The 25,627-nt window shown below is 40.5% G+C and overlaps 1 protein-coding gene across 2 annotated transcripts in view; it reads left to right on the top strand.

The window, feature by feature from the left end:
- Window positions 1–1,402: 1,402 nt before the first annotated feature.
- Window positions 1,403–25,627, top strand: part of HTR1F (5-hydroxytryptamine receptor 1F) — a 111,712-nt gene continuing 87,487 nt past the window's right edge. For both annotated transcript variants that reach the window (XR_003989380.1, XM_030471694.1), the window contains exon 1: window positions 1,403–1,678. The gene's annotated coding sequence lies outside the window, so the exon portion shown is untranslated. The remainder of the gene's footprint in view (window positions 1,679–25,627) is intronic.

The raw sequence follows: 25,627 nt of genomic DNA, 5'->3' as shown, positions 1-25,627 counted from the left end.
CTACCTGTTATAGTCAGAACAGAAAAGCCCCTTCTTGCTACCACCAGAGCTACTGCTATGGAGCACACCAGCTGTTGAAGATGGCACTACACTGAGCAGGGTACAATCTAAGGATGAGCCACAGTTTGAAACCAAAAGAACTCACAAAGAACAAAGCAGCAGTGAGCAAACCCAAAGCAAACACCATAGGAAGCAAGAGGTCCTAAGGAGATATTTGAAGAAGAAGATGGAGAGACTGCTTGCTCACACTGTGACACCCAATGCCCTTGCACACTGTTTTGGGAATTACTAGAGAATTTCTACCACCATCAATGTCATTTCAGCAGTTTTCCCTAGGAGAAAATCTATTTTAAAAAGTTTATAGGCACTGCAGAAAACTAATATACTAAATTGTCAGTTCTAGAGAGGCACTTTCACATTCCTGTTAGTCTGAGTGTTATGGCACCAATCCGAAGCCAGATGCAGACCACAGAGCAAACATAGGTTAATCATAAACAGTCAACTCTTAGTCATCAGGAGCAGCAGACAGAGCAGCACTGGTTCGCTGTTATTGCTGATATTTCTAAGGTCACTTGCAGTATAATTAAAACTCATTAATTAATTCAAACAATAGCAGGAGATACATGTGACTGATAGCTGAGGGAGGAGAAGACTGTATTCACTAGTGCCAAAACCTGCAGAAGAAAAACCTGTGTTCAGCTCATACAGAACTGGAACTTTAAAAGCCTGCAGAAGGCAAGTCCTAAGCAGCCATCTCAGGATCTGGCAAGGACCAAATGATCCAGGGAGACTGCCTTTAATCAGACTGATGAAACTACAGTGTGGCCATGTGATGCAAATAGTTGTTAGAGCCTCTCAAGGTTTTCCTTTGCCTTTTTGAATAACCAAAGTTATAAATTAACTTCTAGTATTTTCAGCTTTTTAAAGCTTTTGTGGAAAAGCACGCACTTCTGAAAATCCAAAATCCCACAGAAGTCGGGTGTTTGAAATGGACCTTCCCCTGCTCTCCTCTCCTGTACCCCCCAGACGACCAGGCAGCAACCTTCCCACCCAACTTAGGATACACCTGAGCCTCCCCCGAGGACCCGCAGGGCTCCTCATGGCCCGCGTCCTGCTCGGGAAGCCGTGAAGGTGGCACAAGCGCAGCGCGGCCCCACAAGCGCAAGGGACCCCTTTGCTCTCGCTGCGCGGCCAGGCTGGGGGCGTCCCTCCCCACGGCCCAGGGCGCCGGAGCGGGGGTCCGCCCGCAGGCAGCCGCATCCCCGCGGCGGGCACCGCTGGTGGAGCATCACCGGGGACCGCCTCGCCGCATCCCGGCATCCGCCTCCGGCCGCCCCTGCCCGCGTCGCTCCAGAGGCTTCCGCGACGGGCGCGAGTTGCGAGGCGGTGGAGTGGCGCGGAGCCGCCTCTCCCGCATCCCTCCGGGCAGGGGAGGTGCCGGGGCGGTGCCGGAGCGCTGTCGGCGGAGTTTGCCCGTCCGGCTGGTGCCGCCCCTCCCCGTGTTTTCTTCGTTGTTCATTTTTGGCGGGGGGAGCGGTGGCGGCGGAGGGAAGCGCTCTGCTCTCCGCAGCCTGCCGCGGTGCGGATGCGTGTGGACGGGTCTTCGTGAACACAGCTCCCGACGTTACCCAAAAAAAACCCAGACCCAAACAAACCACCCACTTGGATAATTAAAACGGTAAATCCAGCTAACTTTTCATTATCTTGCTTGCTATGTGCTTCTATATGTAGATATTTATGGCTTATCTGGATTCATTTCATCATCCTTAGCTTTTCGTTCATTAGCTTCTCTTATGCTGCTAGAGAACTTGAAATAGTGGGTTCGAATGGAGCAGGACTCCTGTCTGCTTTATCCTAAAGTTGGACTGAGGAATGACAACCTTCCTAGGTCATAACAGCCTTGCAAATAGGTTTACTTTGTTTACTAAGCTGAATGTAGATGGGATTTCATGTGTCAGCATCCCCTTGAGTTTGCTTTTCCTTAGTTCAATTTTTGCCAATGCTTTCTAATATGGCATAGATGTGTGCATGCTACACACATGCGATCCTGTATGCTGACTGATGTTGTATGCTGGCACTTGCATCTGAAAATCCAAGTAGGCTTTGAATCTCTTTAGTTTATGATGTTAAAAAATGAACTGTCTTCTGTTTTCACCCTCATTCAACTTGTGGATCCTGCCAAGACAAGGTCACCCAAACCAAATCAAGTAGTATTTCTCAGCCCTGAGGCATCCATGGCAGGGGGGTTGGAACTAGATGATCTTAAGGTCCTTTCCAACCCTGACTGTTCTATGATTCTATGATAGAAACGTGCTATGGCTCGTGCAGTTTGCATAATTTGTATAGCTTCTTAATCCAGTAGGCTGTTATTTGAGAGGTTATTAATTTTATACAGACACTGTATTAGTTTAATGCTTTATGATACTGGGCAACCCTAGACTTTCTGCGCATAATGAAAACCAACTTTAGGAGTTTGTATGTCTTTGCTTTGTTAGGTATTATCATTTCATAGACATTTATGCTCTGTACTATGAGCTAGTCTTCTTCTTGGAGTATTAACCCAGCAGCCATTCACCTGAGGAAAATAAAAATGAGGTCAGCTAAAAAAAAAATAAATCAGTGTATACATGGAGAAAAGACTGCCTTGTTCTCTTCTCTCTCTAAAATAAGAGAAAATGTGAGTATCAGTTGCATAGCTGATACAAATGACTGACCTGAACTTTGCTGTAAAATATGAGCTAAATTTCCAAGTTTAGCTCAGGGAAAACTTAGCTTAGTGTAAATTCTGTTGCTCTTCACTGATTTTGTTTCTTTCCTTTCTGAGAAGTTAGTTGTGTATTGATCTGCTTACCTGTGCATATATGTGCACACACACCTGCCCAGGCATACACCAACCTGATAGTGCCCAAGCACAGGACTTACGGTTCTAGTTTTTGAGCCACAGAGGACTACAGACAATGGTGGGGGAAGGAAAAAGAAGAACGAACTTATAACATTTCCTTTTGGGCACATATATTGGGGATCCTAGCCTGGAGACTGGTTTCAGTAGTCAAAGAAAAGAGACAGGACCCCAGCTGCCCTTCAAAGCACCTAGCATATGCTTCTGCTGTAAACTGCTGCTTGCTGTGATTACATCTCTATTTGAATTCATCTTCCCAAAACTTATGTTAATCCACCATTTTTTTTGTTAGCGTTGAAAATGGGATAGAATATGCATTCATTGATTATTTAGAGTCTGCTAAATATTAAGATCTTTTGACCCAAGAGACATCTTTTGCTTAGGGGCTAAAAATAGTCTTTGTTCACCAACATACAAACTACTGTGTGCTGCTGACACTGCATGCTAACTTTCTGCAGTGTTGCGTTAAACGGGAATAGGGGAATAGGGGGCATTGTTTCTCCCACATGTAGGACATAAGTGGTTAAACGACTGGCCAGCAGTGCTTCTCAAAACATTAGTAGTGCTGCCTGAGCACTGCAAAAAGCACAGCACTGATCTTTGAATCAGCTTGTTTTAAGGTACCACTTCGCAATTACCATTCATAGGCATGATAGTGCCGCCTTTCTTCAGTGTGATTTCTGCCAAGACCAGATTTCTGACAAGCCTGTCAGAAATATCTGAAAGTTTCTTCATTTTGATTGCGGAGACTGAAGTGCTTGGAGTGTCAAAGGAGGAAAAAAAGATGATCAACTCCAAGCCACTCTGAAATGTCACTACAATAACTAAAATAGATAATTAGGGAAGTCAGAAAGTCTTCTTAAGAAGAGATTAATCAAGCCTCTGTCTTTTGTTTGTGGGTTCAGGTTTTGTTTGTTTATTGTTAGTATTTTTTCCCTCAGAAGTTTTGGGCTCTGCAGCCCTCATTGCCTTCAGTGAAACCGGCAAATAAGCAAGTTTCCTTACTGAATTCCCCTTCCTTCCCTCCCCGCCTCCTATAAGCTCCAAATTACTTGTTGGTTTGGGGGGCGGGGGGGAAGTGTTTCATCCAGGCAGCAAATGAAAGGGCTTACAGAATATATTCAGGCAGGAGGCACTCACAGCTTGTAGAATCTGACTTCCCAGTATTAAGATTCCTCTTGAGCTGGGGTTACAGGCAAAAGGGGCTCATCCTGCACATGACATCTCTCAGGTGCTCATGGCATCTTGTGCCAATTCCACATCTGAGGATGACATACCACTGTTACAGTGTGCACGAGCGAATAGATGATGAAAATTCAGATATTTTTAATAACTTACTGATGTACAGCTGTTAGAAGCTACAACTGAAGTTGGATCTGAAAGAGTAACACCCTTTTGCCCTGATCTCCTTTCAGTTACTGATTGGAAAAGCCTTATATACTACAGGTACTATTAGCCCTTCACCCTGAAACAGGGCAGGAAAATGGAAAAATGAAAGAGAAATTGACTTTACGACAGTTTTAGTACTTGAAATCAGGTTTTCTACCTTTGTCTTTTAAATGACTAATCTCCACCTGGGGGTGTCCATTTGACCTGTGAGGCAATTTGTACTATAAGATCCTAAGTGATTAATGCTAAGTACACAGTATAATGCATTTTCAGTATTGGATTTTATCTCTTGGATTTGGATGCCTTTTTATTTATTTATTTACTTATTTAATGTTACCTTCTTGCCTGCAGGGCTTCTCTGTAATTTATGACCACAAACCAACGTTACAGATTCTCTAATTCAAGTTTCAACTGTTACAGCATTTTTATACAAATGTTCATTTACTTTGACATATCATTTAGCAAGAAGGATTAGTCAATGTGATCTATCATTCTGCAATGAAGTGGTTCTATCCAAAATGTTTCTACTGGTCATATTTTTTGTAAACTAATTAAATATGTCAGACATAATGTTGCCCTCTACTACTACATTATGTTTCCAAATGTAATAAAGTTGGAAAATTTTCAATGCAAGAAAAAACTTTTTCTTTCCAGTTGACATTTGATGTCCATTGTGGGAAAGCTGCACAAGGCAGTTGCTCCTGGCAGAGAGGCAAATCCTTCGCTGTATACACTTCACATTTTAATTTAAGCCAGGGCATATTTCAGAAAATGTTGGGAATGTGCATTATGTAGATTGAATTTCAAGTGTTATTTTCATGATGGTTCATCTTACAAATTAGCAATGGAGTAAAAGAAGGGAATTGGTGGTCATTTCCCTTCACACTCTCTTCATGTCCTCAGCTCTCCTGCACTTCCTGGAGGAAGAAAAGCACATGGAAGTACAGTAAACTATGAAGACCTAGGCATCCTAAGAACTGACTAAACACTTCTGAGTTTCCCTTGCCTACAGCTGGAATGTATCACATCATAATTTAGGAGGCTTACTTGGAAGAGTTATGAAACTGGGTTTGACTCTTCCAGCTATGCATCTCTGTGTATGCATTTGCAGGTTTTCTCCAGGAGAGAGGCAGAGTCTATGACTAAAGGCAGGATAGCTAGTTTTAAATAGCAAACATGGCTTGCTTTACCATGAATTGTCAGCAGCTCAGCACCACAAAAGGCCAATTTAAGGACTCACACATCACTGGCTTCATGAAAAAATGAGAGGGTTTCTATAAAGCACTAGTTTTGATACTGTCTTTTGAAAAACTACATCAGCATATAAGCGAGTAGCCTTGTTGGATATGTTTAAACTTTGTTTCATCTTGTCAGAATGCAAGCTGAGTTTTGAAAGTTTTGTTCGGAGTGACAAGCAGCCCTAGACTGAAGACAGGGCTTGTCAAAGTGAAAAAAAGGCCACCTAAATTCATTTCTTAAAATTATTTTTCCCTAGAAAAATCTTGGGCCTAATCTATTGCATTTTGTAGGAAAGCATTACTCCACCATGTTAAATGGCAGTGTTTTTCAGGCATTGACTAACCTGGGGTTTTGTTGATGGTGGAAAATCGAGAGGTTTGGTGGCAGAATCATCCAGAAGCTAATCAGAAAGTCAGCTGGCCCATGTGTGAGCACAGCAGTTATGCCTTATGTGCTAAACATTTAAAAGTAATTCTCTGCCACAGGGAATATTGAATTACATAGCTTATTAGCAGGACTGTCACTATGAAGTGCAAAGAGAAGGCTGAGGGGATCTAGCTACCTACTTCTGTGTATAAACGTGTGTGTGCTTAGAGGCATATGTACACAAACAAATACTGATTTAATGGAAGCCAAATATAAAACCCACATGAGTGAATAAAAAGTTGCCTTGAATCATGAAGAAACATTGGGAATGTGACCTGCTGGAGAAAGAGGAAAGAAGAGAATGAAAATTGAGAGTCACAGAAAGGTCTGATCCATTATGTAAATTTTGGACAGAGTAGGTGAGGAGAAGGACTGGAACTGGCTTACCTAACCCAGAAAAACTACTGCTTGTGCAGTAATGAGAGGTGATTAGAATTTGATGGATCTTTTATCATAACGCAAAACCAGGAATTGCTCCAAAGGGTACTTGGTACCTACTGAAGTGTGGTTGCATTTGGCAGCTTCTCCTGACTTGAGAACTTCTGAACTCTGCTGCTACAAGTCACAATGAAAAATATGACAATTTTAGAAACTTTTGACCTTCAAAATAGAATTTATGAGTATTTAATTACTATACCTGTAACTGTGTAGTCATGTCTGCAATAACAATTACAGGCAAACAGACAACGGTGAGATTCTTCCTCCTTTTTTCACAGTAGTGGGAATAAGAGTTTATCGTAATCAAGTTTCATTCCTTTTCCCCGTAGTAACACTTACTTCCTAGAGCTGTCTGTAGTTGGTTCCTACAGTAGCTGAATGAAGAGAGCAGAACAGTTGGCTTCGGCCTTTTCATGGACTGGAATGCCAAATGTTCTCTGCTTATTGCTTCCTACCTCTGACTGAGAACATGGTGCTCAGTGAATCACGCTTAAGATTCAAGGTCAGCAGCACAGGATGACTTCAGCATCACATTGCATCTCCTCTCCTCCCTCTTTGTCCCAGTCTCACCATCTTGCTTACCTCACAGCAGCTAGGTTTCAGGCAGACCACACTCTCCTGACCCTCAGATGTCTTGAGTTTCCTGGTCTTTTGCCTTCCTAGATTGCTGATTGTGCTCATGTGAAAGCACTGACACTGCCCTGACTGGAAAACTCTCTGTGTGGGCAGCAATAATCATTGTGGTTGTGGTTTTTCGCCCAAGTCCAGAAGTTAGTGTGCATAATGCTTATTGTAGGACTGCTGCAATATATGAAAACCAAGCACTTTCCAGTTTTAAGTACAGATCATTTCTTTGTATCATAATCACATTTGTTAGCCTCTAGATGCAGAGATTTGGGCCTTAATTAGATCTTTTGCTGAAAAGTGATCCTTCCTTTGGGAGGAAAGGAACACATTCCTGTCTACCTAACATAAACACTGTTGATTTGATAGCATTAAATCTATTCAGTCCATTTGTACTAAGCATAGGACTATCTATGAAGTTCAATATGGAAAAAAGTGATCAGTACTCGTTCTCTTATCTGTAATTGTAAAAGATCAGCATGGTTTGGACAAAACACTGTATTGGCCAGTAACGGATCCCACAGAGTGCAAGTTCCCTAACTCACTGTGATGACAGTGGTTCGCTGGGCCACTGATGAGTAGGAGGTGCTCTGAAACCAGAAGAGACACAACTGAAACAGGAGGTCTGTTATCAAAAGGATTGGTCTTTGGGAGACATTTCAGGCCATGGTTTATTGGTGTGTCAACCACTAGGGGATGTAGGCAAATTTGGACCACATCTGTATTGTTTACAGATGCAGCTCAGTCAGTTATTATAGTATTTTCCTCCAACTGGTGTTATAATAAATCCTAGTAACTACAGGATAAGCTCCTGACATTGTCACTGACACAAAGCAATAAATGTAGCTTGGCTGAAAATACTAGTAGAAGTATTTTCCAGATACCACTGTCTGGAAAAATTTGCTCAGAAAATTGGTCTTAATTACTCATTATAAAACTAATGTCAAGTTGTAAGGCTTGCACCACTTGTGACTGTCCAGGAGACTCTCCTGGGTATCATGTAATGTTTTAATTAATAGTTTAATAATAATTAGTGTTTAATTATTCGTTAACAGTTTAGCTGAGAGAATAACTTGTAGTCAAGTGCAGGTGATAAAAGGTTGAGGAGGAATGCAAACGGGTTGAATAATTGAGTTAGAATTTAAAGTTTTTTTAAGAAAAGTAACTGAATAGAAGAAGTATCAAGGATACTCTTGGGCAAGAACAACCAAGACTGCAAATATAACAGCGGAAATGACTGGCCAGGCAGAAAGGTACATCTCAATATACGTCAGCAATATTACAGAGCTGATTCATGTTCAGATGATGTAACCCACTGATATACATGGTCATCCACATCCTGAACACAGGCGTGTGGGGAACAGAGAGAAAAGGGCTGCTTTGCAAGGGGAGACGTGCTGGGAGCCAAGGTCACCCCAGCACGGGTACTGCCTCGCCAGGGAGACACAGCCAAATGCAGGCAGGTAGAGCCAAGCGCTGGTAATGGGACGCATCGACAGCCCCAGCACAATGAGGGGATGAACCGGGACAAGGGGCGACCTGAGGGAGCAGCCAGAAGCAAAAAACTACACTGACATCATTTAATGACACAGAAAAAAATCCAAATGTACGAGACAAAACAAGCAACTAATGTAATTATCCCCTCAAGAAAACAGGGAAGTCAAACTCTAGAAGTCTACTAGCATTTTGCTCTCTGTAAAAGATGCATTTAAGGCTGTTAATTTCTTTCCTGGGGAAATGACTTCCATTGTGTCCTCTCTAATGCTTGTATCTACATAAACAATCTTCTATATTGGGCTTGCCCAACATAACAGCATCATTACCTTCTCTTCTGCACAAAGAATTTTTACGTCAGAGTTATAAATTAAGCTCATTCTTACTCTGCCTTTTACATAAGGCTTTTGATTTTTTTCTTCTGTGCTTTCAGGTAATTTCTTATCATGAAATTACCTGAAAACTGACAGTTGCCAGTTACAGAAAGGGTCCCTGCTGCTTTGGAAAAGATGAAATGTCTGGGGTTTTTTTTTTCATCTAGACTAAAAGCATTTGGTGGCTGTAGGGTTTCTTTTGGTTTGGGGTTATTTTGTTAGTTTAATTAATCTTTTAAGATGTTTATATGTAGAATAATCAACTATTTTCTATTAATAATGAGGCTCTATGGGTACGTCTGCACTGTTACTTCCCTGATCTGCCGTTAAGTCCCTATCTTCTGATCATCCAAACTGTGTCCCTGTTAGTTTGTTTGGATCCTGTTATGGAGCAAACCAACAAGTTACTTCCAAGAGAAAAGCCAGGTGTGAATTCAGAGGTGATTTTCTGAGGAGAGCATTTCACATAAGCATGACAGCTGAGACCATGCCCAGATTGGGATCTTCCTCTCCTAGATAGTATATTCCAGCACACTCCTAGCAAACCTTCTGCCCTTAAGGGCTCACAAGCCCTTATGCCATGTTGAAGGACATGCAACCTGTCTCCCCATTGGTATTACGCTATCAAACTACCCTTCCACTGGGTCAGCCCTCACATCAATTCAGCTATGTTGAACCATAAAATCTCCAAAATCTAGTAAGAATATCTTTCAGCCACTCGGACCTGTGTTAGATGCCATGCAGCATGGGCACAGCTGTTTGCACTGTTCTAAAGAGTTAACATGAGCAAGTGTGGGCACCAGCCACACTTAGGCTAGGAAGCAGGGATCTCAGCAATAGAGACATCTTTTCTATTTGCTTTAGATCTGCTTGGTGCAGGCATAAGTTTTTTGTTTGCATTTCAGATTTTGACAATAGCCAAGTGATACTAAGTCTTCTTGGGAAAAGCAGACAAGGCCCTCTTCAGTACAGAGCAAGCCAGTTATCACCAGATGGATGACAAAATGAAACAGCAAGATGAGCAGCCTAGGATGCCTCTGTTAGTTTTTGGCACAAAAGTCAGTGGTGCTTTGAACTATCTCTGACCTAGAAAAGACCTATATTTGGATAGAGCTACTAAGGAAAGAAAAGAGGGCTTAAGTCTGGAGCCTGCTCATGAATGTCAGTACTGGCAGCAAGTACCTGGAAGTGGTGGGCTATGCAGATCCCCAGGTAGCAGCAAAGAATGGCAGCTTTCCAAATGCTGTCAATTTTCTAGAAAATTACTTGCTCTTTGGTGAAGCAGTTGGATGGTCTCTAGTAAACAACATCCGATCGTGTATATACGATATCGTGACATGATCTGATATTCACCGTGGAATTCTCAATCCACTGTAGCCACCTAAAAGCCAAGTGCGTCATCTGCACTTAGATATGTGATCTTTAATCACTGAAAACAGCTCTATATATCTTGCTTTTAAGATGACCTATTAAGCTGTCATCTGTAGCTGCCTGACCTATAACAGATAACGCCATCAGGAGAAACAAACACTAAAATGGAAAATAGCTTGACTTGCTTCCTTAACATTCATCTGACACTCCAAAAGGCTGCAGCTGGGCCAACACAACTACATGTGGAGTGCAAGTTCACCATGATGGTATGCCTGAATTACTTCTTGCCAGTGCATTTCTGTTTCTTCTCTCAATTCTCAGGTAACAAGTCAAGTCTGCTGCTTATGAGCCCCATCCTTGATCTTGTACTGAAATTATTTATTGGCTCTCCTGATAGTTTGTTAGACTAATGGCACTCATTTCTTGATATATATAGCTACATGTGAGAAATAAGCAGACCACATTGAGTCATTTCAGTCATTTCAAACTACTGAATCTCTCTAATAGAACAAAGAAAAGAGGCACATAGACGGAATGAAACTTCACCTGTTTTTTAGTATTAGGAAGCTATATTTCAAAAAGGTATCAGAAAAGTGTGAAAAATATTAATTATTTAATTAGATTAGATATACAGTAAGATTCTTTGAGGGTTTTTAAGCATTATTCTTCATAAGCAGCTGCTGTCTCAATAATGCACATCACTGGTTACAGGAGAGATTTTGGTCTAAAGCGTGATGTTTAATTTCAGAAAAGCAGTCATTAATTTCTAACTTCAAAATTCTGTAAAGCATGTCAATCATTAATGACAACCAACAAAAAATTCTGAATGTAGCAATAATTTAGTCTTTAAAAAGAAAAGAGAATAAATGCATCTTGCACTTTTTCAGGGCTTTATAATACAGCATTCTGCCATGCACAGTACTTCTGAATATTTAAACACAGTTTTCTCCACAGTATTTTGAGTACTGGTAGGAAAAAAGAGGAGAAGGCATAAGGAAAAGGCTAGGTTGTGAAACCAGAGAGGAGGGGAGGAGAGAAGAGTGGGAGCAGCTGTCACTCACAACAACGGCCCTCAAGCCACAGCAATTAGGTAAGAGAATTTTGTTTAGATGCAAAATCTGAAATGCATGTTGATGCTGAAAAACAGACAATAAAGAATATTAATTGGGGGACACTAAACCAGAGAGTAGAACTACATAGTTTTAACAACACATTCTGCCTTCAGCATCAAAATGTTTCTTGTCTTGTGAAGAGCGAACATTTAAGAACACTGTAACTGATGGAGCTGGGGAAATAATATTTGTGGTGAACTACATATCCACCAAAATGATGCCATTTAAAGTAGTAAAATTATTGACGAATTAATCCAAATAGTTTTGCCGGAACCGACTTTGACAAAACTTTATTGAGCACCGGGACCTTCATTATTTAACAGTTTTGGTACAGTAATAAAGATAGTTGCAACAGGACAGCAGTACTTCTGTTCCCCTAATAGTTCAGTAATTAGAAAGCACATTCTAGACACAGCTTATTACTCTTCAAGAGTTGCTTGTCTCACAGTCCTCCTCAAGGACTATGCTTTCTGGCTTTCCTGCTCCTCCTACACGTTACAGGCTGTTCTCAAACAGGCTTGGAGGCACATAACAGCAGCAAGAATGGCTAAACAGCTTATTACAGCAGTCCTGAAGGTACAGACCAGCTGGTTTAAAGTACCTTTTGTTCTCTTCATTTAAGAGGAGGGCCAGCAATGGGCTTTGGTTAGTAGCTATAAGGGGAGAGCAGGAAGAAACCAGCACTTTGTGTTGCCAGGTGCACAGGCACCCAAACTTTGAACTGCTCTACCCTTCCCTAGCACGAGCTGAGCTGACCTCTGCTGGAATAAAAGCATATAAAAAGGAAATCAAGGGATATGATTTACATCCAGATGAACAGAGGAATATATTTTTTGGCAAACCGCTCTCTTCTTTTCAATACATGTTTGCAGAAAATCCCAGTAAATTATTCTTTCTCCGGAAGGTTAGTTGATGCAACACATGAAAACCAGGGGGAAGACGATACACTAGAAGCACAGTGTCTGTGTTGCATCCATGTAAATCACTTGCAAGAATGGGGTGTATCTGCTGTATTTGGTCATATCCTAAGGCAAGGATAAAGAAAGAGGAGGATGAGTCCTGATTCTCTTTGGTGAATGCTTTCCACTGCAGACCCACAGAGATGCTTCTCTTCCTTAAAAGTTCCCATGTGTTCTCCACTACTGCAGTATCATCTGTTCTTTACTGAATGTCTCACCACAGTCTGTAAGGTGAAAATGTGGCTGGTCCATTAATTTTACTGATTCAGAAAGAGAGGCAGGGACAATATCCTAGGCCAGGGAGTTTGACTCTCATCTTACCAAGTAACACAGCAACGATGCTGATTTCTCAGGTGTGTAGTGAGGATAAACTGGTGACCGTCTGCAGTTACCAGGACTATTGCAACACACATATCAGCTTGTGACAGTCATAAAGAACTTTATCTAGCAGTTAGAAATTGCTTATCTCTTCCTCCATTAGAAAATTTACAAGAAAAACCTTTGTACAAAATACTGGGAGAACAGATTTGGCCAGAATTTATCTGGATTTAAAATGGAATTAAAATAGACTTAAAATGCAGAAAGATGAGAAAGCAAATAATTTTTCTGACCTGGATGCACCTGTCTGCTGAAATCTGACTTATAGTGTGTATATCTTCTTTCATGAACCTGTGAGATGTCTTGGTGAAAGTGGTACAGGAATGTAGACTGAAATTCAATGCTACAGCATAAAGCCTAAGTTAAAAGGAGGCTGACAGAGAGATGTTGAAAATACTCATAGGACAAAGTACCATTTACACAGGAGAGAGTACTTTAAACATCAGGAGCTGCTTTAATTCACTAGAACTTACTTCACTTAGAAATGTGATTCTGGCTATTTTACTGCAATTCTTTGCAGGAAAGACCAACTAATTTGTTCTCTTCACTGTTATTGAGAGAACTACTTTTGCAATGTCTCATTTTTTATTGAGAAAATACTGTACAGACTTTTCTGGCAGTAACCTGACATAAAGCTTCGCCTGTTGAGCCCAGACATATTTACCTTCTGGAAACTCATTCTTTTCATCTAGAGAAGTACGGATCATTTGAAGAATGATAAAATTACACGGTCAGCCTGAAAATGAAGCTGTTTTATATAAAAGAGGTTTGTTCTTGTACAGCTGTAGGTATGAGTCACTGACCTAATAACTCAAAATATTGCAGGGATATTAAGAATATAAAGATAAAGATTTTAATAAATTGGTGAACTAATTAAAGAAGGCAGGAAATTAAAGACTTGTTCATCCTGCCTGAAACGGAAAGCTTTTTGTGGCAATGAGAACAGATCCTACCCCTAATATTCCCAGTTACAAATCTTCTGGATCAACACCTGCCAAGCAAGTGCTATCACTGGATGTACTGCCCTTTAAAGAGTTGTAGGTCTCAAGGAGAGTAAGGATCAAGATGTATTGTGCCTGCTTTCGGCAAGAAAGGCTTTGGCACCCTGTCTCCTTTATTCAGACTCTCCTCTTCTTACCTACGACAGCTGCCAGCTCTGAAACAGCTGAGCTGCAACAAAGAAATACCCTGAAAGGGTAGGGAGACCTGGTGGGCAGAACTATTCTTCTTCGCAGACCACAGCTACCTCCCAGCCAGGGAAGAGAAGGTAGTTTTGATTGAGGGTGAAGAGAAGAAGGGGGAAAAAAAATACTTTTCTTCCCTTCTTTGCATCTTCATCTCCTTCTAAAACCTTTCCTAAAAGTGAGACTCAGTTTTTCTTCTGTCTCTGTACTGGAGGGAAATACAAGAATCTGTTCACACCTCTCTCGTTTGGTACCTTTGAGAGCGAGCAGTGTCACACCTAGCTTTCAGGCAAGAGCCTCATCTACAGGGGAGCAGCTCATACATTCCAATAAACTGGCTTAGAGTCAATTCAATTTAGATCAAAGTGATCATAATGTGCTAAAGGAAGGAATTAAAGAGGTAATTCAGAAGATGTTTCTGCCTCATGAAAGGTTATCCCGCTAGCTACTTCCATGCTTTTTGTTTGTTTGCAATTTAGATTCAGTGTTACTGCTGGAGTACTCAGTGCCCAGACGCAGGGTTTTTTGTGTACAAGTGCTTATTTGTATTTTATGCTGTTTTGTATATATGTGATTGGAGGAGCCAATGGGAGGTAGAAGAAGGGTCCCTATTAGAACTAAGGAAATACATGAACAAATACACCAAAAAGATAAAAAATATTCCTAGTGCAGTCTCTGCTTTTCAAATTCTCCACTGTGATAAGGAGGAGGCTGTACCACAGCCTCTGGCACTGGCCTATGTGTGTGACTAGAAAAGCAAAACTTCACCGAACAGCCTGCACTACTGTTAAATTGCAGCCTCTCAAGCACCCACAGAAGCCACCACCACCTCCTTACGCTCAGCACTGCAGGAAGCACTGCTTGTGGAGTTCTGGAGGCAGGAGGCTTGTCTTGGAGAACAAGGCTTGGACCATGCTCCTCCTTGCACTGTGCTGAGGAAACCAAACTAACAGAGGTAAAAAGTTGCTGCTAGATCCAGTCTCACATGGGCTGGGAGGGTTCTGCTGGTCCTAGAGATTCCTCCCCCACTGGTTCCTCTAAACAATGAGCAGTCTTCCTACCTTAGAGCGTATGCTCCATGCCAGCACCTGAGAGTGGGCTGCAGGGCAGTTCTTCCTTAGCAAGAAGGCAGGAGCTGGGCTGGACTCTGGGATAGCGTTTGCTTGTTTGGAGCAGGGAAAGCGAAAAGTTGTTTGAGCTGGAGGAAACATTAATGGGTTGCAAAAGTTCAGCAAGTCTAAACTAAGCATTCCAGAAAGAGTAGTATTGAAAAATATAAATGTACATTTTAAACATGACCCTAAAGAGGTTGTGAATCAACACACAATAGAATAAACGCAGACAATAAGAAACAGATGGAATTATTACAGGAGAGAGGCTGAAATAAAACTTCTGTTATATCATCTATCTTTTTTCCCTCATAACACCCTAGTGCTCTCACTAGGTCTTTCTGAACCATGCCCTACACTGTAAATTCAGCCTTAGCAGAGCGCTAGCTAGGGATAAGGTACCCTGATTAAAAACTCACAGAGACTATAACAGACTAAATCAAATTATGTAAGCACTTAATTTTCATAATTTGTAATTACTTCTATGCAGTCAGAATCACAATCTAGGCTGTTAGCTTTCCTGACTTGTAAAGCAAGGTGAGGAGCATTCCCCTGTTTAACAAAGGACTAGAAAGAAAAACACATTGAATTGTGAGAAGTACTTGAACTCTGCAAGGATGAGCCATGCATGTATTGCTCAGATTGACAGATCTTCCTGTGGCAGCTTTCCTTGCTTTGAGTTCAGGGTTACTCAGGCTGTTGTGTTGGTATGGGAACATGCAAAATACTTGCAAATAAATTTCAAGCAGGGCATGCAGCTCTGAAGGCCTCGAAGTAAGACATGTGCCTCTGATTTTATCTGTAGCCAGCCAGAAGTTTAAAGGATGAGAATTAGCAAACGGTGATTCAGTCTTACAGCTGTTCCCTCCCAGCAAGGTGACAGAAGGCTTTCACAGACCTTTGCAAGGCTTTCACAGGCCTTTGTGGACCTGTGCAAGATCTTGCCATCTTCCTTGCATTCAGCAATATCAACTGATCATTGGTTTTCAATATGGCTTTTCATCACGAAAATGTTGACACTTGAATTAACAGGAGGCCCCACACAGATTGGAATTAGAAAATTAAGAGTACTCATATCAGAGCTTAGTGTAGTGACTCCCAACAAGTTGTGAGCTGTGAAACTTTTGAAGTTTGCTTTCCTGTAGTTCTTGTTCTTATAAAAATTTTCAGTCCTTCTGTTCCCTTGTACAGACTCTCTAATGTCTATTAATATATTGAACACATGCTGTGGTCTTTCCATTAGCAGGGATTTGCCTTGTGTTTATTTGGCAGCAAGCTTTCATCAAACGTACAGAGACTCTTGATATCTGTGCAAGTTTAGTTAAAACTGGGCAATGAGTTCAAAAGGAATTCATGGGGACTGACAGACAGCACAATCTTGTAAGTGTCATTTTCCAAGGAAACTGGATTAAAAGACTAGCAGCTGACTACATGGTAGGCTAAGTAAAATCTTCCTTTTCTGTCAGTAAAAAAAATAAAGGTGAGAAGATACTATTTTTTTATCAATGTTTATTAGCAGAGTTTCAGTCAGAGGGAAACAGACTCCCCCAATTTTTTCTTTTTCATTAATAGTGTCTAGAAGGATGGTTTTATGTCCTCGTGTAACTAGAATAAACTAATTTTTAAATGCCCTTTTTTATTAATTACTGGTGATTTGCTTTGTCAGGGATTTCCACTGCATGGGGTCTCCTTTGAGGTAACTGCAAATCATTATCTCTTTAAGGTTGTTTTGAGCAACATGACGGAAGCCTCCCGTAGCCTGTTTTCCTACTGGAATTTTTATCCTTCTTGATTATCGGCTGTGTTCCCATGACAATTCCTGCACTCATGCATCCCAGAATTAGCTCCTAACACATTCTAGCCTGATGGTACATCAAGCCCACTCAGTGCTCTGGAAACTACATGTACGCAATAGGCTCTGAATCTGTGGGGAAAAGAAGGTCTCTAATTTGGGTAATAAGGCTATGGGATTGAAAGATGGGAGAAGAGATGGACAGAAGGGACTGGAGGAAGTAAAAGATGCTTAGGTTTATGCCTTTTTTTTTTTTAATTTCTTTTAAATTGAAATGCCTCATGTCTGTAGGGTAACATCTATGTAATTAGAATATGCTTTTGGTGAAATTGAACACTTGCTTGAAAATGACATATCAATTTATCTTCAGAGCCAGCTGATATGACAATGCTGGTCTGGCTCCAAACAGCACTGGTATTTTGCTAGGAAGACCACTATCGTGTTCACATTTTTTGTGGCCAGCATTAGCACTTCTCAGCCAAGGCGTGAGGAATTCCAGCCAGGATTCCTGAGAGATCTTTGTGGACAGCTAACACTGCTAGCAAAAGAACTGTCATGTTCAACTCTAATACAGCTACATAGAGATCTGTGAACTAACCTTTTCCTGCCGGTAGCTGAAGTTTGCAGATGAAAGCCATTCTGAGGCTTTTCGGACATATTTGCCCCCAGCCTGTTCTCAAGAAGCTGTCCAGACCAGAGAAGTAAAGCTCTTCAACACATCTCCATCTGAGAACAGCCTACCATCTCACCATCTGTCACAACAGCATTTTCTAACATTTTCTTCTCCCTCTTGGTGCTTCTCATGCCTTTTCAAAGTTTGCCCTCTGGCATTCTCCAAATGGCACAGCAGCGTTAAGCAGTGACAAATACACCTTGGGACACTTGTATTTATGGCATATCAAAAAGTCTCCTTCCTCCCAGCTAACCTGCTATTCTCATTCAGTGTGATGGTACCATGAGGGTTAAAAAACCCAAGCTTACTATAATGCAAGCATAGCAAGCATAGGAGAAAACGCATTTGAGATATGAGTCTTTAGAGTCTGAACAATGCTTTAGAGTCTGAACAATGCTTTGAGCTTTCACCTGCCTTTACCTTTTATGACATATATTACCCAAAGTAAGATATTTCAAGATGCATACAGATTTTAAGATATTCAGTTTGCCTTAATCACAGCCTCAGCACTATTAATGATTTGGTTTCAAGAAAAGTTATTGAAAAAGTCAATTTTTGCTATGCAATTTGTGCAGACCTTTGGATGATCCAAAACCAAATTTAAAGATAATACATTCGAAGGCAAGAACGTCTTTCTGAGGAGTCATCTATAGAAGTAATATTGACCTCTCATCCACACAGAACCTTTGCAAGAATCCTTCCAACAGAAACATTGCTGCCTATTGAGCCAGCTGCCATTGCCATTTCAACAAGACCTTTTTTGTTCCTTGGTGGCATTTGTCCCCCACAGATAGCCAGAAGAGTTACACAAGCAGGTTACTACTTTTTTCTCTGCCTCTCACCAATTTCCAACAGCTCTTTCACCAATTCAAAACCTTACAGGCATCCTTGAAGTCCCTGTGCCAATCTGGTCTCCAGGCTGAGCTCAGGAAGAGACCATAGGAGGGGAATTCCAGGAGAGAGGGAAAAACATTGCATTAGTGTTACTATGGAGATCAAAATTAGCACAATAACTATTGTGTTCTGTTTCAAACCTTCCCAGTCTCCAGTTTTAACTCCTTCCCTTGCTCCACCAGTTATGTCTCAGCAACATCCCAGCACACCCTGACAGATCTCTGGGTCAGGAACTGGAAAGCGAATGGGAAAACTTATAAAGAACTTGAAGTCTGGCCAAGGACCAGAAAAGGGAGAGGAAAAAGAAAAAAAAACAAAGAGTCAAGGACATGGGAAAACAGCTTTTGGAGATGGCACAGAAACAGAGGGAAATATTTTGGAAAATATTTTGGTACCATATGGTTACCCTTCACCCTTCATTAATGAAGCTCTGTCCCTCTTGGAGAGCAATAAGCAGGCTGTACACCACTCGGCTGTGAATGATGAGACTGTCTTCTTCCTTCCTGTATGCAACAAGGAAAGCTTGTTCCTTTTATTCAGCACTGAGAGGAAAAGCAAAGCTTCTAGGAAGCAAGTAACATCAGACTTTCTCCTGAGAGGAAGAGCAAAAGTTGGAGTTAATTTGATGATTTTAAACAGTTTTCCACATAATTATGTTCAATTAGGTGGTTGTGCTGCTTCCGATGGGGTTTATGTTCCAGTACCCTAAAGCTTGCACTGCTTATGTATGAATTGTTGACATGAGTTCTACACCCTTTCATAAAATCACCCATGCTGTAAACATAATGCCTTGCCCTTCTTCAGAAACACTGGAAAAGCATTAAAAAGGGGTGATAAAGATACATTTTGTAGATGAAAATTAGGAGGTCAGGGCATTTCTGATCCACTACGCTTTGCAATTGACTGCAGGTGCTAGAGCCAGCATTGCCAGCTGTGTGAAGCATCTCTGAACATATCTTTCACCTGCCAAGAGTGTTCTCTTTCACTGCCACAGCCATTGTGCAAAACCCAGTGAATGAGCTTTACTTTACTACCTTTGTCCCTGCAGCAAGCACCACCTTTGTTCTTTCAGGCTTCCAAAAACACATTCCTCTGCAGACATCGAAACTACAGCTGAACTTTTATTTTGCCTAGCTAATGAAAGACAGCATAAACCCGTTGATAAACAGAGGATAAAATGTACCTCCCAGGAGAGCAGCAGGATGCCTGGCACTGCCTGGCCACCCATCAGCAGGGAGCAGGGCTGCAGCTACAGGGAAAGCGGGCTGCAAAACGGGCCCAAAATTCATCAGGGGGGCATTTGCACTTATGCCGCTGTTATATACCCTCATCCTGCATTATGTCCTGTCCTAAAACGGAATACTGATTTTCTGTGCCCAGAAACTGAGCTGTTGGAAGTTCATTTGGCGCAGGCAGAGCTCAACAAAATCTATCCCTTAGATTTTATCCTCCTTTGTCCAAAATTACATAGCAACTGGCTGTCAATGTCACCTGCTACGTGATGGCACATGCAGACAAGTAGCATCCCCACAGCAATGACTTTGAGGATCTAGCTGCACCACCTTCCTTCCCTGCTGGCCCCCAACTTGAAAATAGGCATAGTTTGCAAAAGACACATGAACAATACAGCTGACTCTTTTGACTCTCCTGTCCAGCATTCCCAGAGCTTCTTTTACAATTTCTAACTGAGCTTGGAGGAGGGAGCAAAAAAAAAAAAACCACAGCAAACTGCCTCCAGCCCCATGATGGGAGAGAAAACCCTGGAACTAATGTCTAGTCTGGTGCTCTGAAGTCAAAGACCAACTGCTGAACAGATTTAAAAGGATAGTGAGAAATAACCAGTTTTGGCTATTAGTTGCTGTGCAAAAAATTCCAAATAAATCCATCATTTCTTATAACTTACCCTTGTAGGCAAGCTTTCAAAAGCAGCGAAATTAATGCGTTCCCTTCAAGAGTTTAAAGAGGGGGAGGACTCTTCAGTCACTTATTGGTCTATAACACATATGGTGCGGGAGCTTGGGAAAGTCTGAAAGCAGAATAAGGTTCAGACTTTCAGTGGGGCTCTCAGTCCGACTATAATAGGAAAATACCTTCAGACTGAAAGTCCTATATCTGTCACTTCTGAAAATTCATTCTCTTGTCTCTTTTTGTCTACACTTTTTTTTACAACATAGGTAAGGAAACACCTTTCTGAGAAAACTTTAAACCAGACATTAAACACAAACAGAAAAACTGGTTTTTCAAGCTCAGAAAGCTGAGGAAAAATCCATTGAAAATTAATCCTTTGATTTTATATTTCTCCAGACAACAAAGCATCTATCTTCTTATATATTTATTATTAAAAGCTTATCTTAGTAACAAATAATAAATTAAAATTTGAAATTCAGATGCACTGTAGAATGGTTAAAGTCTGAAAATAAAGGAACCATGGAGATGGGCGGGTATATTACTGATTACCTAATTCCCTGAAAATACAAGATGAAATGTAATTGATAAAATTATGACTAATAAATGTGATCTTCCCAGTGAGAAAGTATCAGGAAGGGGAGAAGCAGCAGGGTGTGGCTTTTGCTCCCACGCCAGAAGCACAATATGTGAAAATGTCATTGTCAAGTTCCAAAATCTCAGTCAAGAGACTCACTCAGCAGCTGGTTAATTGGGAAAGAGATGCTTAACCCTCTAATGGTGCAGAGACTTTGAGTGCAACTCAAAATCATTCTACTGCATTTCCCTGTTATATTTTTGAAAGACAGGCAAATGAAGTCCTTTCTTTTGTGAACTTTAAAGAACAAGAGATTATCAAGAGATCTTTTTTTAGCTATTGTATCCTAACCTTTCTGAATTTCTGAGAAATTTTGTCTTTAGGATGATTTACTTGTATTTATCCCTGGATTTTTATGTACCATAAATAGAATTATTTTTTTTTTTAAATAACAGAGTACATATGTTTCTATTCAGGGGTCATTTCATAAATAAAATATTTGTATGAATGCCAAAATTATTTCAATTCTCAAACACACTGAAGGTCAATACAACCCAAATAACCAAACTACAAAGACAGTTTTGGAAAATGCTGTGTTAGGCTGGGGCCATATTGTCTTCATCTAGATATTCACATCCAGACGATGTCATTGAGAGGTATTTGATTTTTCAAGTACGATTAACTTCATTTTGCCTCTAACATCATGAATGACACTAATCACTCCAATTTTGTTCAATGATGATATTAGTTAGCTTCATGGCACAAATAAAATTTAGCCCAACATCTCAACAACCTGGGCATCATCCATATTAACACAAGATTTCTTTTACACAGAACACAATATGGTTGGTGTCAAGGTATGGGAAACTTTCACAGCTTTAGCAGGGGCCGCTGTGGACTAGCTCTAGTTGGTATGTCATGAATCAGCTCAAATTGATCACAGTGATGGTCTGTTACATGCAAAGCCACATTTGCGTCTGTGACTCTGAACTATACGTGCATGACAAAAAGTGGAGCTTCTTAAGGTACTCCATCCCACCTATACCAAACCTATCCTATAGGAAACATGCTACTTCCTTGACCTCTGGTGTAAATGCCACCTGATGGTTAGTGAAAATATCTAAGGTGATGTAAAAAGAAATCAAGGTTGAGAAACATTAGCTTGAATCTTGCAAATGCAGAGCCATACCACATCGTCCAGTGGAGAGCTGCTAGATAGTGCCAACAGCTTTCTCTCTTCCAAGGGCTGTAGTGCACTAAGGAAAAGGAGTTCAGCCTTTTGTACATAATGGCATGTAGGGCATAATGTATGGCTGGGGTCTATTCACCATCACGTAAAAGTCACAAATGTTGCAGCAAGTGCTGTGTTTTGATTGCAGTGTTTTTCAAGCCCATTTTCACTTTTCCTTCCACTTGCCTTTTCAGCTTTGATCGCAATGCTGTACAGCTAAAGGCACCCGAGAAACAGATTGCTAGGCAACAGATGCTGCAAAGGACAGCTTCCCTTCCCCTAGCACCCAGATGGCAAGAGACCTTGCAGTGCTCGAAGTTGCCTGTTACAAAATATTCAAGACAAAACCAGCTTAGACTTATGAAAGCAGTCAGGTGAAGCAAGAAATTACTTTGAAAGTAGGAGTTAAAAGTAAACAGCAATAGGAGAAAAGCAATTCAAGCAAATTAAAGAGAAACATAATGGGAGGCCACAACAGGCAAAATTAAATAAGGAGTTGTTAATAAAAGTGTGGAAGCAGGTAGAGAATGTGAGGAAAGAATATAGAAAAACACAGGTACAAGGTAGATTTGAAAATTTGTGTGATAGCATAGATACAAGTTTAATTTACTGTTATTCTTCTAGAAGATTATTTATTGCTAAAATTCTGTTTAGTGTTCATTTTACACCACCATATCAAAGATTATGTCTACCATGAGGAACTGCTGAGTTTTCCTTCTGAATTACTAAAGAAAGTACTTTACTTCATTTCTACTTAGTCAATAAATGTCGTGCATGAAGTAAATAGAAAAGTTTCATTTGGTCACCATTTAGGAGAGAATGCAGAATCTATATACAGCTACATAAATCTTTATAGAACACAAATCGGTATTTCACCCAGAATATAACTTGGAAGCCAACATATAAATGCAAAATGGTATATACTAAGCAATGCTAAGTAAGCAAAGGGAAGGTTGCACCTGTCTAATGAGAGTTTCCTTTAGGGTAACAAAATCAAGCTGACAAAGTAACCTGACCTGCAAGTTGTGAAGCACAGTGCAGTACTGCATTTAGGAAGTGCGTTTTACTCATTTAAACCCTTAATTACTATTTTAAATGTGTAAATAGGGTTGCCCAATAAAATGGATAGCGGCAACAAAACCTGATGTTGAGTATGCAGAGCCAACAAGAAACTGAGCAGCAAAGCATCTGAGCGTTAGAGATGAAGAAATGCTGATATACAGTGAAAATTAGACTTTGCAAAGGATATTAAAACAAACGGGGAGGGGAAAGGGGGTCAGGGGCAGAGAATGGAGTAGCTATGCAGGAAGAATGGGACAGAGATTAAAGATAATCTGGGTACAGCCCAAAAATGAAGTAAATACTCTGCCTCATTTCAATCAGAGTAGATGATGTTGAGCATGAAACAAAAGGCTGAACATCTAAACCGAATAAGGGTAGGGAAATTGCTAAGAAGCTTATTTTGTCTTTGAAAGCAAATAATCATCACAACAGAATTCTGAAAGAATGGAATGCAAAATATTAGATAAAATAACCGGTATTTTCGATAATTCTGCCAGGTCGATCCATTTTTAAACGGCTATACAATTGCAAAGAGGTTGTTGAAAGACTGTTTGAACTTGTCAAAAAAACAGCTGAGGACAGGGGTTCTGTTTACAAACATATAATTGAAGTAAAAACCAGAAAGGAGAAAAGAGTATTTTAGCTAAAGGGTGATGTTGACGTGAGAACAAACACGTCGTGAAGTTAGATAAATATTTCTAACCTTCAATGCATTGAGGTTGGGAAACAATCTTCCAACAAGCGTAACTAGCACAGAACTATTTAGAAATTGAGATTGATCAGTTTGGAAAATGGATTTAGTGATAAATCTGCCTGAGGCGGGCGGAAGAGAAACTATTCTTAGTCATTTTTTCTGTACATTTCTTTATAATCAAGTGTCAGTGATTCCTCCACATTTTCTACACATTTGGCTAGACAATATTTCAGCATTCGGTAATAATCTTTAGCCTTGTTACTACTTGCAGTCATCTTAACTATTGTCAGTGGAGTGAGTACCTCTCACTCCATCAACAAACAAGGTACATGTATTGCCTCACAAGGCAAACTTTTCTGTTGGACGTGCTGACATGGCACAGACTTTGCTGGTTCTGCCAGTTCCTTGAGCTGAGGGAGGAAACAGAAAAGTCAAACCCTGCCTGCTGTAACAGTGGTTGAAATGCCTAGATGGCTCACCCACCTCTCATGTAATCGGCTGCACCCATGCTGCGCAGGTGGGACACACATTTAAGGAAAAGCAACCAAGTATTTCCCTCAATCTCTTCTTTTGAAACTTTAACAGAGTTCATGCAAAGTTTGTCAAAGCTAGAACAAGCTATTTACCTTTATGCTTTTCAAGTTCAGAATACATGTAACATTCCCTCTATGGCTTTAACCAAAGTTAAGTACATGTTTTGTTTGTGGACTCTTCAGCCAGCTTTTGCCACTGACACATCTCCTTGGTACATCATTTTTTACTTCTTACTACTTACTGTGCTTCAACATGTCAGTTAAAATATCTGACTCATTTCACAAATATACTGTAAGGTTTCTTATTTAAAAGCCTTGCAGTATCTAAGAGAAAAGGGGTTCTGCAAATAAAGAATAGTGTTAATCGAAAGCCTTGCAGTATCTAAGAGAAAAGGGGTTCTGCAAATAAAGAATAGTGTTAATCGTTCTATTTTTGGAAAGCAGGAGTGCAGTACCAATTAGCCTGCAGCAGTCGGAAGGCAAAATTCCCCATCCTCTACCAGACAAGGTCACTGAAGTTGCGTGTGTATGTTGACACAACCTTTTAATGCATATACTCATTTAAAATGTTTTGTAAGCCAAGCCATATCTTCTTCTTCTAAGTTTATTTCCACTGTGTAATGGATGGCTTGAAACCCATTTAATTCATTTTTGTGATGTAATTTTCTTCCATGTCTACTATTTTCAGTACCTATTACATCCGCACTATATCTGAATGTATCTTATTAAGTATCAATTGCAAATATATAGAATGAATTTCAGATCTGTAATTTCTCCTTTTAGTCAACTCTATCTTCCATCAGTCTTGAAAGCACAAAAAAAATCTGTAGAAAATACATGCATTTCAGTTAAACTCTTTTCCCAGTCTCTGAACAAAGACATTTCATAGCTAACCTATATTTGTTTATTCCTAAAACCAATTCTTTTTTCTATTGAATCTTCTTAATGTAATTTGCCTTTCTAACAAATTATATATAGTTAAGCAAAAAACAGACCTTTTTTCAAAGCTGGAAATGAAATTTGCTAGCATCTATTTTCCTCAGACTCAAACATCAGTTTTAGGTATTTGAAACACCTTTACAAACCAGAGGTAAAGAGGGAAACAAGAAAGATGTGGATTGTGTGAAGCTCCAGAGAATCTGCTCCCCTTCCTTCTCAGCTCAAGTGTGAAAGGGGTCTGAAGCGATGCCAGGATATTGTTACCCTTAGATCCCACATGGAGGAGGGTTTGCAGACTGGGTTTGGGCCAAGGGCTTTTTTGTTTGATTTT

This window comes from Strigops habroptila, chromosome 2 (genome assembly GCF_004027225.2).
Source record: "Strigops habroptila isolate Jane chromosome 2, bStrHab1.2.pri, whole genome shotgun sequence".
In the NCBI taxonomy this organism is placed as follows: Eukaryota; Metazoa; Chordata; class Aves; order Psittaciformes; family Psittacidae; genus Strigops; species Strigops habroptila.
This window is presented reverse-complemented; position numbering and strand designations above follow the sequence as displayed.